The sequence below is a fragment of the Urtica dioica genome, chromosome 11 (genome assembly GCF_054948205.1).
Source record: "Urtica dioica subsp. dioica isolate 48M chromosome 11, U.dioica_male_clone48M_v1_H2, whole genome shotgun sequence".
Classification (NCBI taxonomy): Eukaryota; Viridiplantae; Streptophyta; class Magnoliopsida; order Rosales; family Urticaceae; genus Urtica; species Urtica dioica.
This window is the reverse complement of record NC_142766.1, coordinates 1,742,107-1,760,143: the sequence shown is the minus strand read 5'-3', so window position 1 is coordinate 1,760,143 and position 18,037 is coordinate 1,742,107.

Here is an 18,037-nt window from a genome sequence, read left to right as displayed (position 1 = left end):
CTTCTCAGCGATGGTCTTCGAAAAAGTTGCCTGGGTCTTCATCTCAAAGACCGTCGTCTTCACCAAAGCAGTCTTCTCAAAGGCTGTTGTCTTCCCCGAGACCATCTTCTTCGTCTTTGAGTCATCGTCGTTCAAGAGACGTTCCAAACAAGCAACTTCCGCTCACGACACCACTTAAAAGGAAACGCGGAGAGTCACAAAAAACTCCGACACTGAAAGATCGGCATGTGCGACAGAAGACGACACATTGGGATGCATTCACAGATCCAACGAAGCCAAAGTACGCCGAAAACGGCTCAATGCGTTCAAGCCATTGAAGGAGCCAAACGATAAGGATTTTAATCCTTTTGTGAATTGGATGCGGACGTCGAAGTGGAATGACAAATTCATGGGTTTTGTTCATCTCAAGACTTGTGACACTCCACCTGATTTCTTCGCGACGTTGTTGGAGTCCACGAGATGGCTAAATGATTCGATACGATGGATGAATACGTAACTGTTATAATTCAATTTTTTTTTTTAATTTAAAGTAAATTTATATGTTTGTTATTTCGCATCATATTGATGCCACTCTGTGCATGCTTCGGACCCCAATGATAGCTCGATGGATATCGTCTAGACGTCCGAATCATGGATTGTCGGCGGGTCCAGCACGTGTACGGCCGATACCTGAAGGAAGAAGCAAACAAGAAGAAGGCCATCGAACTGGGGATGGAGGTCGAGCCCGTGGAATTGGATATGAAGGCAGTGATTACCCCGATGACTGGGCACAGAGACGCCGAAGTATTGCCATGGACGGGTGCTCGCGAGATCCTATTCGTCGTCAACTTCAAGAACCTTAATTGGTTTACATTCCAGGTCGACGTCGGGGAGTGGACCATTATCGTCCTCGATTTCCAGAAGGACATCTTGCAGACGACGGGTAATCAAAACGATTTTAACCAGATGATGGAGGTATGAAAAATTTTATTTATAGTTGTTAACATGTTTATTAATATTTGTAGTTAATAAGATTATTATGTTTTTATAATCATGCATAATTGGTCTCGAGCACTACCTAGGGTTATGGCCTTGGGTGGTTTCTTTAGCGACCATCGTATGTCGCATCGAGAGCTAGACGAAGGCGAAATTTTATTCCATCCTCTGACATCACTAGTCGATCAAACGGTACCACAATGTGTTCAAAGGTAAACATGTTTAGATTTTTTAATAAGTTTCAAGTTAAAAACATGTTTAAAATTTTTGACAAGTTTTTGTTGGAATTGATCTAGGGTTAAGAAAACATTTAACGCTTCGAGCAAGCGGCGGAATTTAAAAAATTTCTTTTAAACAAGTAAAACGATTTTACCTTCAATAAGGTAGTTTCCTCTTCTATAGAATATCACATATTCATGAGCAAAATTGCCTTCCTTCCCTTTATTTCACACGGCCAAGAGGAGCTTCTAGAAGCCTTGGATTTGTTTCCTCTTTTGCTCCCTTGCCTTGCCTTGGCCGATTCTCTTCTTTCCTCATAGAGGAAATTTGTTTCATCTTTTTCTTTTGGCAAGTATCTTCATACATTAATGCACAAAATAATCTCTCTTTTTCTCCTTTGGGTTGGACGGCCACACCATCTAGAAGGGGCTTCTAGATGCTTCTTCATTTGTTCATGACAACATAAGAAAATGCCCATTAAGAATTTTCAAGTAAAATTCCATGAAATGAAATTAATCAACAAGGCCCAAATTATTTAACTTGGCCGAGTGTTTATATGTCATCATATGACAATGTCAAAAAATTTATTGACATTCATTTCATCATATGTCCTAAAAGACAAAAATACTCTTTAGACAATTTTCGTAAAACTTGTTTCGTTCTTGTTTTGACTTAGCTTCTAGTTTAACTATTCATACTCGATATGATTTGTGACAGTGACCTCATGGATCCAAATGAACAAAGCTTGAGCTAACATACTTGGACTCAAAAGTTCACAAACCTTTTCCAAGTTTAGCTTAATGTCAACTGACTACACTAAAGAGTTGACACTGAGAATGTCTTGGTTCAAATGAATTTATTTTATACTCAAGAATTCAACTAAATTGTGATGAGTGGATCCACTGAATATTATCTATATTTACCCTTCATGAATATCATCAGCTGGTCGAGATTTACAAAATTACCATTTTACCCTTCTAGCTGTTATTTCCTCAACTCCTTTGTCGCTTATGAATAAGTTAGAAACTATGTATTGACGAGGAGCTAACAAGTCACATTGATTTATCCAAAAGAGTCATGACTCAATTTGGACACTGGCCAATTCATTTATTCACATTCCAAGGAACAAAGCATGAGGTGATATACATTGTATTTCAGCAATCTTGTACATGAATTCCATATCTATGAGATCTTCACAAAGTTGTTCATGACATCTTCATAACTTAGAACTTCACCAATAGGCCTTGTCTATATCACATAGTAGTCTAGAGCTCTGACTTTCTCAAATGAGAGTACGTAAGCTATGAAATGACATGTCTCATTTCAGGATTGAGGTAAGCATGATGCAATTCATACGTAGTGACTTCGAGACATAAGAGATTAAATGGTTTGTTCTTATTCTGTCTCTAGAAGTGCACTGGTCAATTCAGTACCTTCGTAAGATACCTAGAAGAACTACGGAGTCTCCAACAATCAACGTCCCATAACCAGACATCATAGATTCTCCTAACAATCGTACTGAGATCGATAGTCCTTTAATCCTTAGATTGCGAATATATTGTTTTAAGCAAACTATGAAGAGTTTGTTCATGAAAATCTACATTTGTTTCTTCATATGTTATTAGGTTTGTTTATGGACTAAAGACTAAGGTTTTATCATAAAGATTCAGACAAGGAAGAATGAATGAACATTTCAACTTTTATTAATAAATAAGCAGTTACAAGCAAGAGTCTTCGTGAGACTATATTACATCAAATTTATACAAATAGACACTACTACTCTTCTTGTGGGCACCACTGACAACAGTTTTAAGTTCAAAACATGTTTAGATTTTAAGATTATTATTAAGTTCAAAACGTGTTTCGATTTTTTGACAAGTTATAAGTTCAAAGCATGTTTAGATTTTTTTTATAAGTTTTAAGTTCAAAACATGTTAAAATTTTTGACAAGTTTTTAGTTCATAACATGTTTAGATTATTTGACATGTTTTAAGGTAAAAAATGTATCGATTTTTTGACAAGTTTTAAGTTCAAAACATGTTTAAATTTTTTGACAAGTTTTAAGTTCAAAACATGTTTAGATTTATTTATTTATTTATAATAAGTTTAAGTTCAAAACATGTTTAAAATTTTTGACAAGTTTTAAGTTCATAACATGTTTAAATTATTTGACGAGTTTTAAGTTAAAAAATAGAATTTTTTTTTGACAAGTTTTAAGTTCAAAACATGTTTAGATTTTTTGACAAGTTTTAAGTTAAGAACATGTTTAAATTTTTTTAAAGTTCAAAACATGTTTATACTAACTTATTTTATGGAAAACTTATTTTATGGAAGAGTTGTCCCATGACTCTGTAATGGTTGAATTGTTTTAAATTTTTTTGGTATGTAAGAACTAAGTAACTTATAAACATAGTATTAAGTTGGTTTGATGATCATTAATTGAATGTGTCTTCAAAATTAAAACAAGAACTCGTCTAAAATTTTTAAAGAAAATGAACATGTAAGCTAAATAAACGGTAAACTTTTAAACTTATAAATTAAAATAACAACACCACGTCTAAAGTTTTTAAAATAAGTTATTCGTCTAAACTTTTGAAAAAAAAAAAACAAATAACTTCAAAATTCTAAAAATAACGTCTTCTTCAATCCCTCCAAGTGCATGTCTTTCTGTTGTGTCCCCTACCATCACATTTCCCGCATTTTCGGTGGATATTTTCACCTTGAGATGGGCATCGATTGATCCTTCTTCTTACTTGTTACTTTTCATCGGTCGGCCGGCTTGCTTCTTTTCAACTGGTTCCGCAACCTTCATGTTTTTTTATCTCATCCGGGACATTCCACCGTTCTTCATTGCCAATCGGATATATGGCTTTCTTGTACATTTCAATCCACGTCTCCTTCAAATAAAAGTGACTGCATAATGAGTACACGTCGAAGCCTCGATGTTGGGCTGATGGGATGGATGCTCGCACGAGATGGCCAGTTGTTGTGGTAGTCTGCAAGTGCATGTCTTCGCCATAAGGTCTACATCGAAATCACCTTTCCTAGTTGTGGACCAGCCCTCGGCGTACAACATCATCATCGGCCGCCCGACTCTCAACCGGTTGAAGGCCATAACGTCCACCTATCACCTGATGATGAAGTTCCCGACTGAGAAGGGGATTGCCATCATGTTGGGAGACCAGTCGATGGTGAGGATGTGCTACATCCAAGGCATGGACGAGAAAGGGAAGGAAAAGATGGTGAGCACCATCCTCTAGCTCGGTCAAGCTGCGGAAGCCGGTACTGCAGTAGAAGCCCGCTCCCGTTCTAATTATGCCATTTTATCTACGGTTGTTGTCGCTGTTTTTCGGACAACGATTTAGGAGCCCCGAACGGTTAGACCCAAGGCCAGACCAAGTGGTCGCGTTCGGGCTCGAGCGTGTCGGACTCGGTATCCCGAGTCTTCCCTTAGCTGTGAATGTCCCTTGAGTTCGTCCAAGCACCTGAAAAAGAAGAGAGAACACGTGAACTACAAAGGGGAAACAGAGGGGGTGCCCCTGTTTACCTCTCCGACGCTCAACATTAGTGGGATTGAGGTGGAGTATAGAGGTTTTAGAGGGTGAGAGGCCAAAGATGAGTGAAACGAGTGAAGTATGAGTTCGACAGCGTTTTGGGACTCAAAAATAGATTACCTTTGGAAGAGGGCGGGCCTCTTGTATTTATAGGAAACCAAGGGGTCATTGGGGCACCTCTTGGCCGTGTGAAGCATTAGGCTCGGCCATTGGCATTTGGCTCAGCCAATGGCCGAGTGAAGAGGCTCGGCCTTTGGAATTTGGCTCGGCCAATGGCCGAGTGAAGCATTAGACTCGGCCATTGGCATTTGGCTCGGCCAATGGCCGAGGCAAATTGGGCTGATGGCCGAGGATAGCCAGGCTCGGCCATTGGCCGAGGATGGCCGATGGCCGAGGATAGCCAGGCTCGGCCATTGGCCGAGGATGGCCGATGGCCGAGGATAGCCGAGTTCATGAGGCCGAGGTCGAGCTCGTGAGGCCGAGGTCGAGCTCGTGAGGCCGAGGTCGAGCTCGAGCTCGTGAGGCCGAGGTCGAGCTTATGAGGTCGAGGTCGAGCTCGTGAGGCCGAGGTCGAGCTCGTGAGGCCGAGGTCGAGCTTATGAGGCCGAGTGGAGGTCGAGCTCATGAGGCCAAGCGGAGGTCGAGCTCATGAGGCCGAGGATAGCTAGCCTCGGCCTTTGGCCGAGGCTATCGGGCCGCTGGCCGAGGATAGCCAAGCTCGACCATTGGCCGAGGCTTTTGGGCCGATGGCCGAGGATAGCCAGGCTCGGCCATTGGTTTGGGCTGGCCCCCTGGTTGGGTCAGGGTTTTGCCGTTCAAGACCTCGCACCAGTCACGCGGGTCGAAGGGATGCCTTAACCTCGTCGGCCCTAGACGGGCTGACAACATTAGCCCCCCGAGTTTTCGGTCGAGCGTAGGTCGAGTGGAAACTAAAAATCTACGCTTTCATGCGGATGCGGGATGAACGCTCTCGGGTTTGCGAGCATGCCGTAGAAGGGCTTTCAATGCATCGCGGGGTTGGCCTCTGGTGCGTCACGAGGGACGGCCCTTGTGCGTCACGGGGTACGGCCTTTGTGCGTCATGAGGGACGGCTTTATGCATGTCTTATGTTCTCGACATACTATCATAGTCGACTCGCACGGTTTTGTCGGTGCACATCTTATTTTCTCGACTTACCAGCGAAGGCGTAATCGATTTGCGCGACTCGGGCCTCGGGGGGCTCCGGTGCCACGTTCGTGTGACCAGGTTTCCCGCGGACGCTGGCTAGACCACATACGTCCGGCGGACGCAAGCCTTTGAAAGCCATTTGTGACTCGCTGCCTTTCGGCTCCAAGCTGGGCGGCGAGCGCGGTGCCACATTTGTGTGGCTGGGTTTCCCGTGGACGCTGGCTAGACCAGATACCTCCGGCGGACGCAAGCCTTTGAAACCCATTTATAACTCGCTGCTTGTCGGCTCACGAGATGAGCGGCGAGCGCGGTGCCACATTTGTGTGGCCGGGTTTCCCGTGGACGCTGGCTAGACCAGATACGTCCGGCAGGCCTTTCGGCTCACGAGCTGGGAGGCGAGCGCGGTGCCACATTTGTGTGGCCAGGTATCCCGTGGACGCTGGCTAGACCAGATACGTCCGGCGGACGCAAGCCTTTGAAACCCATTTGTAACTTGCTGCCTTTCGGCTCACGAGCTGGGCGGCGAGCGCGGTGCCACATTTGTGTGGCCGTACCATCTCATGAACATGGCACCATTGAGTGCGTGCATCACGTGACAGGCAAGGTTAGGTGCAGACTTGATCCCTGGGCGAGTGTGGCACCTTAGTGCGCTGGTCGCATTTCCGGGTTGGGTCTCTTGGGTCGAGCCTTGTGCCTTTGTGATAGAGGCGCCCTGGTGCGCGTTTCACGCTTGGGTACTCAGGTGGCCCATTCTTACTCGGTACTCGACTCGAGGAGTGAACTCGACCCGAGGAGATATGTAGAGTCGGCAAGAGGAGTAGCTTGTCGACTCGTGGACTCGGTACTCGACTCGAGGAGTGAACTCAACTCGAGGAGAAACGTAGAGTCGGCACGAGGAGTAGCTTGTTGACTCGTGGACTCGGTACTCGACTCGAGGAGTGAACTCAACTCGAGGAGAAAAGTAGAGCCGACACGAGGAGTAGCTTGTCGACTCGGGTACTCGGTACTCGACTCGAGGAGTGAACTCAACTCGAGGAGAAAAGTAGAGTCGGCACGAGGAGTAGCTTGTCGACTCGTGGACTCGGTACTTGACTCGAGGAGTGAACTCAACTGGAGGAGAAACATAGAGTCGGCACGAGGAGTTGCTTGTCGACTCGTGGACTCGGTACTCGACTGGAGGAGTGAACTCAACTCGAGGAGAAAAGTAGAGTCGGCATGAGGAGTTGCTTGTCGACTCGTGGACTCGGTACTTGACTCGAGGAGTGAACTCAACTCGAGGAGAAAAGTAGAGTCGGCACGAGGAGTTGCTTGTCGACTCGTGGACTCGGTACTTGACTCGAGGAGTGAACTCAACTCGAGGAGAAAAGTAGAGTCGGCACGAGGAGTTGCTTGTCGACTCGTGGACTCGGTACTCGACTCGAGGAGTGAACTAAACTCGAGGAGAAACGTAGAGTCGGCACGAGGAGTTGCTTGTCGACTCGGTACTCGACTCGAGGAGTGAACTGAACTCGAGGAGAAACATAGAGTTGGCACGAGGAGTAGCTTGTCGACTCGTGGACTCGGTACTCGACTTGAGGAGTGAACTCAATTCGAGGAGAAAAGTAGAGTCGGCACGAGGAGTAGCTTGTCAACTCGTGGACTCGGTACTCGACTCGAGGAGTGAACTAAACTCGAGGAGAAACGTAGAGTCGGCACGAGGAGTAGCTTGTCGACTCGTGGACTCGGTACTCGACTCGAGGAGTGAACTCAACTCGAGGAGAAAAGTAGAGTCGGCACGAGGAGTTGCTTGTCGACTCGTGGACTCGGTACTCGACTCGAGGAGTGAACTCAACTCGAGGAGAAATGTAGAGTCGGCACGAGGAGTTGGTTGTCGACTCGTGGACTCGGTACTTGACTCGAGGAGTAAACTCAACTCGAGGAGAAACGTAGAGTCGGCACGAGGAGTAGCTTGTCGACTCGTGGACTCGGTACTCGACTCGAGGAGTGAACTCAACTCGAGGAGAAACGTAGAGTCGGCACGAGGAGTTGCTTGTCGACTCGTGGACTCGGTACTCGACTGGAGGAGTGAACTCAACTCGAGGAGAAAAGTAGAGTCGGCATGAGGAGTTGCTTGTCGACTCGTGGACTCGGTACTTGACTCGAGGAGTGAACTCAACTCGAGGAGAAAAGTAGAGTCGGCACGAGGAGTTGCTTGTCGACTCGTGGACTCGGTACTTGACTCGAGGAGTGAACTCAACTCGAGGAGAAAAGTAGAGTCGGCACGAGGAGTTGCTTGTCGACTCGTGGACTCGGTACTCGACTCGAGGAGTGAACTAAACTCGAGGAGAAACGTAGAGTCGGCACGAGGAGTTGCTTGTCGACTCGTGGACTCGGTACTCGACTCGAGGAGTGAACTAAACTCGAGGAGAAACGTAGAGTCGGCACGAGGAGTTGCTTGTCGACTCGTGGACTCGGTACTTGACTCGAGGAGTGAACTCAACTCGAGGAGAAAAGTAGAGTCGGCACGAGGAGTTGCTTGTCGACTCGTGGACTCGGTACTCGACTCGAGGAGTGAACTAAACTCGAGGAGAAACGTAGAGTCGGCACGAGGAGTTGCTTGTCGACTCGGTACTCGACTCGAGGAGTGAACTCAACTCGAGGAGAAACATAGAGTTGGCACGAGGAGTAGCTTGTCGACTCGTGGACTCGGTACTCGACTTGAGGAGTGAACTCAATTCGAGGAGAAAAGTAGAGTCGGCACGAGGAGTAGCTTGTCAACTCGTGGACTCGGTACTCGACTGGAGGAGTGAACTCAACTCGAGGAGAAAAGTAGAGTCGGCATGAGGAGTTGCTTGTCGACTCGTGGACTCGGTACTTGACTCGAGGAGTGAACTCAACTCGAGGAGAAAAGTAGAGTCGGCACGAGGAGTTGCTTGTCGACTCGTGGACTCGGTACTTGACTCGAGGAGTGAACTCAACTCGAGGAGAAAAGTAGAGTCGGCACGAGGAGTTGCTTGTCGACTCGTGGACTCGGTACTCGACTCGAGGAGTGAACTAAACTCGAGGAGAAACGTAGAGTCGGCACGAGGAGTTGCTTGTCGACTCGTGGACTCGGTACTCGACTCGAGGAGTGAACTAAACTCGAGGAGAAACGTAGAGTCGGCACGAGGAGTTGCTTGTCGACTCGGTACTCGACTCGAGGAGTGAACTGAACTCGAGGAGAAACATAGAGTTGGCACGAGGAGTAGCTTGTCGACTCGTGGACTCGGTACTCGACTTGAGGAGTGAACTCAATTCGAGGAGAAAAGTAGAGTCGGCACGAGGAGTAGCTTGTCAACTCGTGGACTCGGTACTCGACTCGAGGAGTGAACTAAACTCGAGGAGAAACGTAGAGTCGGCACGAGGAGTAGCTTGTCGACTCGTGGACTCGGTACTCGACTCGAGGAGTGAACTCAACTCGAGGAGAAAAGTAGAGTCGGCACGAGGAGTTGCTTGTCGACTCGTGGACTCGGTACTCGACTCGAGGAGAAATGTAGAGTCGGCACGAGGAGTTGGTTGTCGACTCGTGGACTCGGTACTTGACTCGAGGAGTAAACTCAACTCGAGGAGAAACGTAGAGTCGGCACGAGGAGTAGCTTGTCGACTCGTGGACTCGGTACTCGACTCGAGGAGTGAACTCAACTCGAGGAGAAACGTAGAGTCGGCACGAGGAGTTGCTTGTCGACTCGTGGACTCGGTACTCGACTGGAGGAGTGAACTCAACTCGAGGAGAAAAGTAGAGTCGGCATGAGGAGTTGCTTGTCGACTCGTGGACTCGGTACTTGACTCGAGGAGTGAACTCAACTCGAGGAGAAAAGTAGAGTCGGCACGAGGAGTTGCTTGTCGACTCGTGGACTCGGTACTTGACTCGAGGAGTGAACTCAACTCGAGGAGAAAAGTAGAGTCGGCACGAGGAGTTGCTTGTCGACTCGTGGACTCGGTACTCGACTCGAGGAGTGAACTAAACTCGAGGAGAAACGTAGAGTCGGCACGAGGAGTTGCTTGTCGACTCGGTACTCGACTCGAGGAGTGAACTCAACTCGAGGAGAAACATAGAGTTGGCACGAGGAGTAGCTTGTCGACTCGTGGACTCGGTACTCGACTTGAGGAGTGAACTCAATTCGAGGAGAAAAGTAGAGTCGGCACGAGGAGTAGCTTGTCAACTCGTGGACTCGGTACTCGACTCGAGGAGTGAACTAAACTCGAGGAGAAACGTAGAGTCGGCACGAGGAGTAGCTTGTCGACTCGTGGACTCGGTACTCGACTCGAGGAGTGAACTCAACTCGAGGAGAAAAGTAGAGTCGGCACGAGGAGTTGCTTGTCGACTCGTGGACTCGGTACTCGACTCGAGGAGTGAACTCAACTCGAGGAGAAATGTAGAGTCGGCACGAGGAGTTGGTTGTCGACTCGTGGACTCGGTACTTGACTCGAGGAGTAAACTCAACTCGAGGAGAAACGTAGAGTCGGCACGAGGAGTAGCTTGTCGACTCGTGGACTCGGTACTCGACTCGAGGAGTGAACTCAACTCGAGGAGAAACGTAGAGTCGGCACGAGGAGTTGCTTGTCGACTCGTGGACTCGGTACTCGACTCGAGGAGTGAACTCAACTCGAGGAGAAAAGTAGAGTCAGCACGAGGAGTTGCTTGTTGACTCGTGGACTCGGTACTCGATTCGAGGAGTGAACTCAACTCGAAGAGAAACGTAGAGTCGGCACGAGGAGTAGCTTGTCGACTCGTGGACTCGGTACTCGACTCGAGGAGTGAACTCAACTCGAGGAGAAAAGTAGAGTCGGCACGAGGAGTTGCTTGTCGACTCGTGGATTCGGTACTTGACTCGAGGAGTGAACTCAACTCGAGGAGAAACGTAGAGTCGGCACGAGGAGTAGCTTGTCGACTCGTGGACTCGAAACTCAACTCGAGGGGTGAACTCAACTCGAGGAGAAGTGTGTAGACCGTCTCTCTCTGGGACCTCTGGCCTAACCATCGGCCCCTTGAGACTTTGTTATGCATCTATTTTTATTTTTATTTTTTTTCAGTTGCTTAGTTGATTGGGTACTGATCCCTGTTAGCCCCCCGAGTTTCTTGCGTTTGTGAGACGAAGACCAAGAAACTCTCGAGTGGGAGATATACAATAGGATGTCACAACTTGTTGAACAACTTTTTATTGGAATGAAAATGTTGTTACAGCTTGTCTTGGCACATGGCCTCTTTAGGAAAAGGGAAATTACATGTCTTATATAAAATGACAATAAGTTCAAGCGCGAATTCAATGACGAAAGTTGTGTCGGTCGTGGCCGTGAATGCTGGGCGCGTGTTAGACAGTGCTCATCATCTCGTTGTTTTCGTGCTAGAGGATTCTTCCCTTATGACAAGTCGATTGCTCGGTCGGGGTCACCTTGCTAGTGAATGTGACGAATTCTTTGAGATGCCCACCTCGGATCAGGGAATCAATTCGCTTCCTAAGCTGGTAGCATTCGATTGTCACGTGTCCGTGATCCCGGTGATATTCGCATTGCTTGCTTCTGTCCCTCGTCGCGGGATCCGTCTTTAACGGGGGCGGAGATCCTAGCTTCTCCCTGTGTAAGCTCATGATCCGGTCGGGCGTTGTGTTGAGTGGGATGAAGGATTGCTTCGGGGCTGGAGAAGGGTGGTCATTAGGGACTCGACCGTTTCTACGCCTCTTCCTTCGCGAGCCGAGACCGGTGGCTGGTGCCATGAGTGTGGCGGCTCGCTTCTTGTCGGATGCGCGGTCAGCCACGTTGGGTGGTTGATGTCCCAATACGGCTTCTCTCTCGATTCCGCGTTGGGCGTTGAGTTTTTCTCTCAAGTCGCTCCCGTGAGATTCCCTTCGGGAGTTGAGGCGATCTCTTAAGTCTCCGGTGGCCATCCCTATCACTTTAGACGAGGATACGTCATTCGAGTGACGTCCTCGACAGACGCCATGGCCATTGACGTCGTCATCTCCCCGGGGGTTTTGGACGCGGACGGTGAGCTTGGAGCGTCCCTTTCAGGCCCTAGAGGTCGACCGTCCCCGAGTATTATTCGACACTTGACGCCTTGACGTGGTCGCCCGAGGGTATCCCCTCGAGGGCGCGTGCGCGTGCTCATTAGAAAGTTGACGTCTCGACGCGGTCGCCTGATGGTGTCCCCTTGGAAGCGTGCGCGTGTGTCCCCTTTCGTGAATAGCGTGGTCGAGGTTGGTCTCGTCGGTTCTCGACCTCGCCATGTAATCGGGGTCTTTCTCATCATGGTTGACGTCGTCGACGTTGTTGGAGTCGAGGAGGTCGGCGATGAGCGCGCCAGTGATGCCGGGGTGGTCTAGGAGCTCGGCGAGCCTTCGAGCCGCGTCCTCTTGGACTGCGGCCTCGGGGTCATTCGCCGGGTCTCGGGGCTGGCTCTCGTTATCACGAGGTTGCCCTCCTAGACGATGTGCAGGGCTTCGGAGGCCGTACCTCGAGCTAGTCGCTCGGGCGCCCACGGAGGTGACGGGCAATTGACTCATCTATCAAGAGTTTTTTCGTTGAAGGATGAAGAAGAGTGGTAGAGGGAATGCGTTACCAAGGTCGAGAGATCCCCTCCTTCTAGCGCCAAAATGTTGTCGCTGTTTTTCGGACAACGATTTAGGATCCCCGAACGGTTCGACCCAAGGCCGGACCAAGTGGTCGCGTTCGGGCTCGAGCGTGTCGGACTCGGTATCCCGAGTCTTCCCTTAGCTGTGAATGTCCCTTGAGTTCGTCCAAGCACCTGAAAAGGAAGAGAGAACACGTGAACTACAAAGGGGAAACAGAGGGGGTGCCTCTGTTTACCTCTCCGACGCTCAACATTAGTGGGATTGAGGTGGAGTATAGAGGTTTTAGAGGGTGAGAGGCCAAAGATGAGTGAAACGAGTGAAGTATGAGTTCGACAGTGTTTCGGGACTCAAAAATGGATTACCTTTGGAAGAGGGCGGGCCTCTTGTATTTATAGGCGACCAATGGGTCATTGGGGCACCCCTTGGCCGAGTGAAGCATTAGGCTCGGCCATTGGCATTTGGCTCGGCCAATGGCCGAGTGAAGAGGCTCGGCCATTGGCATTTGGCTCGGCCAATGGCCGAGTGAAGCATTAGACTCGTCCATTTGCATTTGGCTCGGCCAATGGCCGAGGAAAATCAGGCTGATGGCCGAGGATAGCCAGGCTCGGCCATTCGCCGAGGATGGCCGATGGCCGAGGATAACCAGGCTCGTCCATTGGCCGAGGATGGCCGATGGCCGAGGATAGCCGAGCTCATGAGGCCGAGGTCGAGCTCATGAGGCCGAGGTCGAGCTCGTGAGGCCGAGGTCGAGCTCGTGAGGCCGAGGTCGAGCTCGTGAGGCCGAGGTCGAGCTCATGAGGCCGAGGTCGAGCTCATGAGGCCGAGGTCGAGCTCGTGAGGCCGAGGTCGAGCTCGTGAGGCCGAGGTCGAGCTCGTGAGGCCAAGGTCGAGCTCATGAGGCCAAGGTCGAGCTTATGAGGCCGAGGTCGAGCTTATGAGGCCGAGGTCGAGCTCGTGAGGCCGAGTGGAGGTCGAGCTCATGAGGCCGAGCGGAGGTCGAGCTCATGAGGCCGAGGATAGCTAGCCTCGGCCTTTGGCCGAGGCTATCGGGCCGCTGGCCGAGGATAGCCAAGCTCGGCCATTGGCCGAGGCTTTTGGGCCAAGGGCCGAGGATAGCCAGGCTCGGTCATTGGTTTGGACTGGCCCCCTGGTTGGGTCAGGGTTTCTCCGTTCAAGACCTCGCAGCAGTCACGCTGGCCGACAACACCGGTTTTAAGACAATTTCAAATTTCAATAAGGCCAATGGCCTGGGAATGTAATTTTTGACTATTTCGACATGGTAATTAGATTACATTTCGCCTCGAAGCCTTTATCTTGTTGCATTATAATTTCTAGTCTCCTCTACGAGTACACAAGAAACTCGGGGGGCTAATGGGAAACAATGCTCAACGAAACTAAAACTCACTCACTCAACAAAAAAAAACAAAAGTGTAGCGAAGTCTCAAGGGGCCGATGGTCACGCCGGAGGTCCCAAAGAGAAACACACCCTATACATATCTCCTTGAGTTGAGTCCACTCCTCGAGTCGAGTTTCGAGTCCGTGAGTCGATTGATACTCCTCGCGCCGACTCTACGTACCTCCTCGAGAATTGAGTCCCGAGTCCATGAGTCGACTAATAAGTCCTCGTGTCGACTCTATACACGGCCCCGTGAGTCGGGTTCACTCCTTGAGTCACGTCACAAACCCACGAGTCGACTTACGAATCCTCGTGTCAAACATACATGACTTCTTGACTCATCGATCGACGATAGACTCACAAGTCTCGATGACAAATCTAAATGCCCTCCTACAAGCAACAGAAAAAAAAAATCGTCCCTAACAACGTGCTTAAGTCGCCCCTAACGGCGCATCACAATTCTCTCTACGACGCTCTCATGAGAGAAAGAATGGGCCAATTGAGTCCCCAAACAGGACACGCGCGCCATGTCGCCACGTTCATGAGGGCACAAGACTCGACCCGAGAGACTCAACCCGAAAGCGCGACCAGTGCACTAAGGTGCCACACTCGCCGGGGGATCAAGTCTACACCTAACCCCGCCTATCACACGACACGTGCACCCAAGGGTGCCACGCTCGTGAGGTGGAACGGCCACACAAAGGTGGCACCGCGCTCGCCGCCCAGCTCGTGAGCCGCAAGGCAGCGAGTCACAAATGGGTTTCAGAGGCTTGCGTCCGCCAGACGTATCTGGTCTAGCCAGTGTCCACGGGAAACCTGGCCACACAAATGTGGCAGCGCTCGCCGCCCAGCTCGTGAGCCGAAAGGCAGCGAGTCACAAATGGGTGTCAGAGGCTTGCGTCCGTCGGACGTATCTGGTCTAGCCAGCATCCACGGGAAACCTGGCCACACAAATGTGACAGCGCTCGCCGCCCAGCTCGTGAGCCGAAAGGCAGCGAGTCACAAATGGGTTTCAAAGGCTTGCGTCCGCCGGACGTATTTGGTCTAGCCAGCGTCCACGGGAAACCCGGCCACATAAATGTGGCACCGCGCTCGCCGCCCAGCTCGTGAGCCGAAAGACAGCGAGTCACAAATGGGTTTCAAAGGCTTGCGTCCGCCGGTCGTATCTGGTCTAGCCAGCGTCCACGGGAAACCTGGCCACACAAATGTGGCAGCGCTCGCCGCCCAGCTCGTGAGCCGAAAGGCAGCGAGTCACAAATGGGTGTCAGAGGCTTGCGTCCGCCGGACGTATCTGGTCTAGCCAGCGTCCACGGGAAACCTGGCCACACAAATGTGGCAGCGCTCGCCGCCCAGCTCGTGAGCCGAAAGGCAGCGAGTCACAAATGGGTTTCAAAGGCTTGCGTCCGCCGGACGTATTTGGTCTAGCCAGCGTCCACGGGAAACCCGGCCACACAAATGTGGCACCGCGCTCGCTGCCCGGCTCGTGAGCCGAAAGGCAGCGAGTCACAAATGGGTTTCAACGTCTTGCGTCCGCCGGACGTATCTGGTCTAGCCAGCGTCCACGGGAAACCTGGCCACACAAATGTGGTAGCGCTCGCCGCCCAGCTCGTGAGCCGAAAAGCAGCGAGCTACAAATGGGTTTCAAAGGCTTGCGTCCGCCGGACGTATCTGGTCTAGCCAGCGTCCACGGGAAACCCGGCCACATAGATGTGGCACCGCGCTCGCCGCCCAGCTCGTGAGCCGAAAGGCAGCGAGTTACAAATGGGTTTCAAAGGCTTGCGTCCGCCGGACGTATCTGGTCTAGCCAGCGTCCACGGGAAACCCGGCCACACAAATGTGGCACCGCGCTCGCCGCCTAGCTCGTGAGCCGAAAGGCAGCGAGTCACAAATGGGTTTCAAAGGCTTGCGTCCGCCGGACGTATCTGGTCTAACCAGCTTCCGCGGGAAACCCGGTCACACGAACGTGACACCGGGGCCCCTCCAAGGCCCGAGCCGCGCAAATCGATTACGCCTTCACTAGTAAGTCGAGAAAATAAGACGCGCACCGACAAAACCGTGCGAGTCGACTACGATAGTATGTCGAGAAGATAAGACACGCATAAAGCCGTCCCTCGTGACGCACAAAGGCCGTTCCCCGTGACGCACAAGGGCCGTCCCTCGTGACGCACCAGAGGCCGTCCCCCGCGATGCATTGAAAGCCCTTCTATGGCATGCTCGCAAACCCGAGAGCGTTCATCCCGCATGTGCATGAAAGCGTAGATTTTGAGTTTCCACTCGACCTAAGCTCGACCGGAAACTCGGGGGGCTAATGTTGTCGGCCCGTCTAGGGCCGACGAGGACAAGGCATCTCTTCGACCCGCGTGACTGGTGCGAGGTCTTGAACGGCGAAACCCTGACCCAACCAAGGGGCCAGCCCAAACCAATGGCCGAGCTTGGCTATCCTCGGCCTCATGAGCTTGAGCTCCGCTCGGCCTCATGAGCTTGAGCTCCGCTCGGCCTCATGAGCTCGACCTCCCTTCGGCCTCATGAGCTCGACCTCGGCCTCATAAGCTCGACCTCGGCCTCACGACCTCCACTCGGCCTCACGAGCTCAACCTTGGCCTCATAAGCTCGACCTCCGCCTCACGACCTCCACTCGGCCTCACGAGCTCGACCTCGGCCTCATAAGCTCGACTTCGGCCTCACGAGCTCGACCTCGGCCAAAGGCCGAGCTCAGCTATCCTCGTCCATCGACCCGATAGGCTCGGCCAAAGGCCGAGCTCGGCTATCCTCGGCCATCGGCCCGATAGCCTCGGCCAAAGGCCGAGCTCGGCTATCCTCGGCCATCGGCCCGATAGCCTCGGCCAAAGGCCGAGGTCGGCTATCCTCGGCCATCGGCCATCCTCGGCCAATGGCCGAGCCTATGCTATCCTCGGCCATCGGCCATCCTCAGCCAATGGCCGAGCTTATGCTATCCTCGGCCATCGGCCATCCTCGGCCAATGGCCGAGCCTATGCTATCCTCGGCCTAGGGGTTACTCATAACACCCCTTGGTCGCCTATAAATACCAGGGTCCCTCTCATGGTCCAGGTAATCAATTCTTGAGTACTGAAATGCTGCCGAACTCGTACCTCACTCGTTTCTCTCAAGTCTCGGCCTCTAAACACCTAAACCCTCTTTATCCACCTCAATCCCACTAATGTTGAGCGTCGGAGAGGTAAACAGAGGCAACCCCTCTGTTTCCCCTTTGTAGTTCACACCTCTATGCTTGCTTTGCAGGTGCCTGGACGAAATAGACATCACCAACAGCTAAGGGATGACTTGAGATATCAAGTCCGACACGCTCGAGTCAACACGAGACCACTTGGTCCGGCCTTGGGTCTAACCGCCTTTGACTCCTAAATCGTTGTCCGAAAAACTGCGACAACAGTCCCACACCCCGATAGGTGGTTGGTGGGATCCATGAGCACGTGTAAACGGGGGAGGGCATCGGAAAAATAATATAATAATGATTAAGAGAGGGAGGCTTACCGATTCAAGACAAGGCGGTCCGACGAAACGACGAGGGGCGGAGCTCACTTGAGTTTACCACACGGGCTACGCCCAGTGCAAACTCGGGGGGCTAATGTTATCGGCCATACGAGGTCCGACGACGCGATCGACCTTTGGGGTGGCCAGACGAGCTCACCCGGCCGATGGCCGGCCCGGTTCACTCGGCCATTAGCCGGCCCAAGCGGTTCACTCGGCCAATGGCCGAGTAAATCTCACCCGGCCCATCAGGTCACTCGGCCAATGGCCGAGTGAACCTTCAGCCGGCCCATCAGTTCACTCGGCCAATGGCCGAGTGAATCCTCAGTCGGCCCAGTAGTTCACTCGGCCAATGGCCGAGTGAATCCTTCAGCCGGCCCAAAAGTTCACTCGGCCAATGGCCGAGTGAATCCTCTACCGGCCCAACAAGTTCACTCGGCCAAGGGCCGAGTGAAACCTCTAGCCAGCCCAACAGTTCACTCGGCCAATGGCCGAGTGAATCCTCTCCCGGTCCAGGCATTTCACTAGGCTAATGGCCGAGTGAATCTCATCCGGCGTTCAGCATTTCACTCGGCCAATGGCCGAGTAAACCTCCCCCGGCGTCCAACATTTCACTCGGCCATCGGCCGACC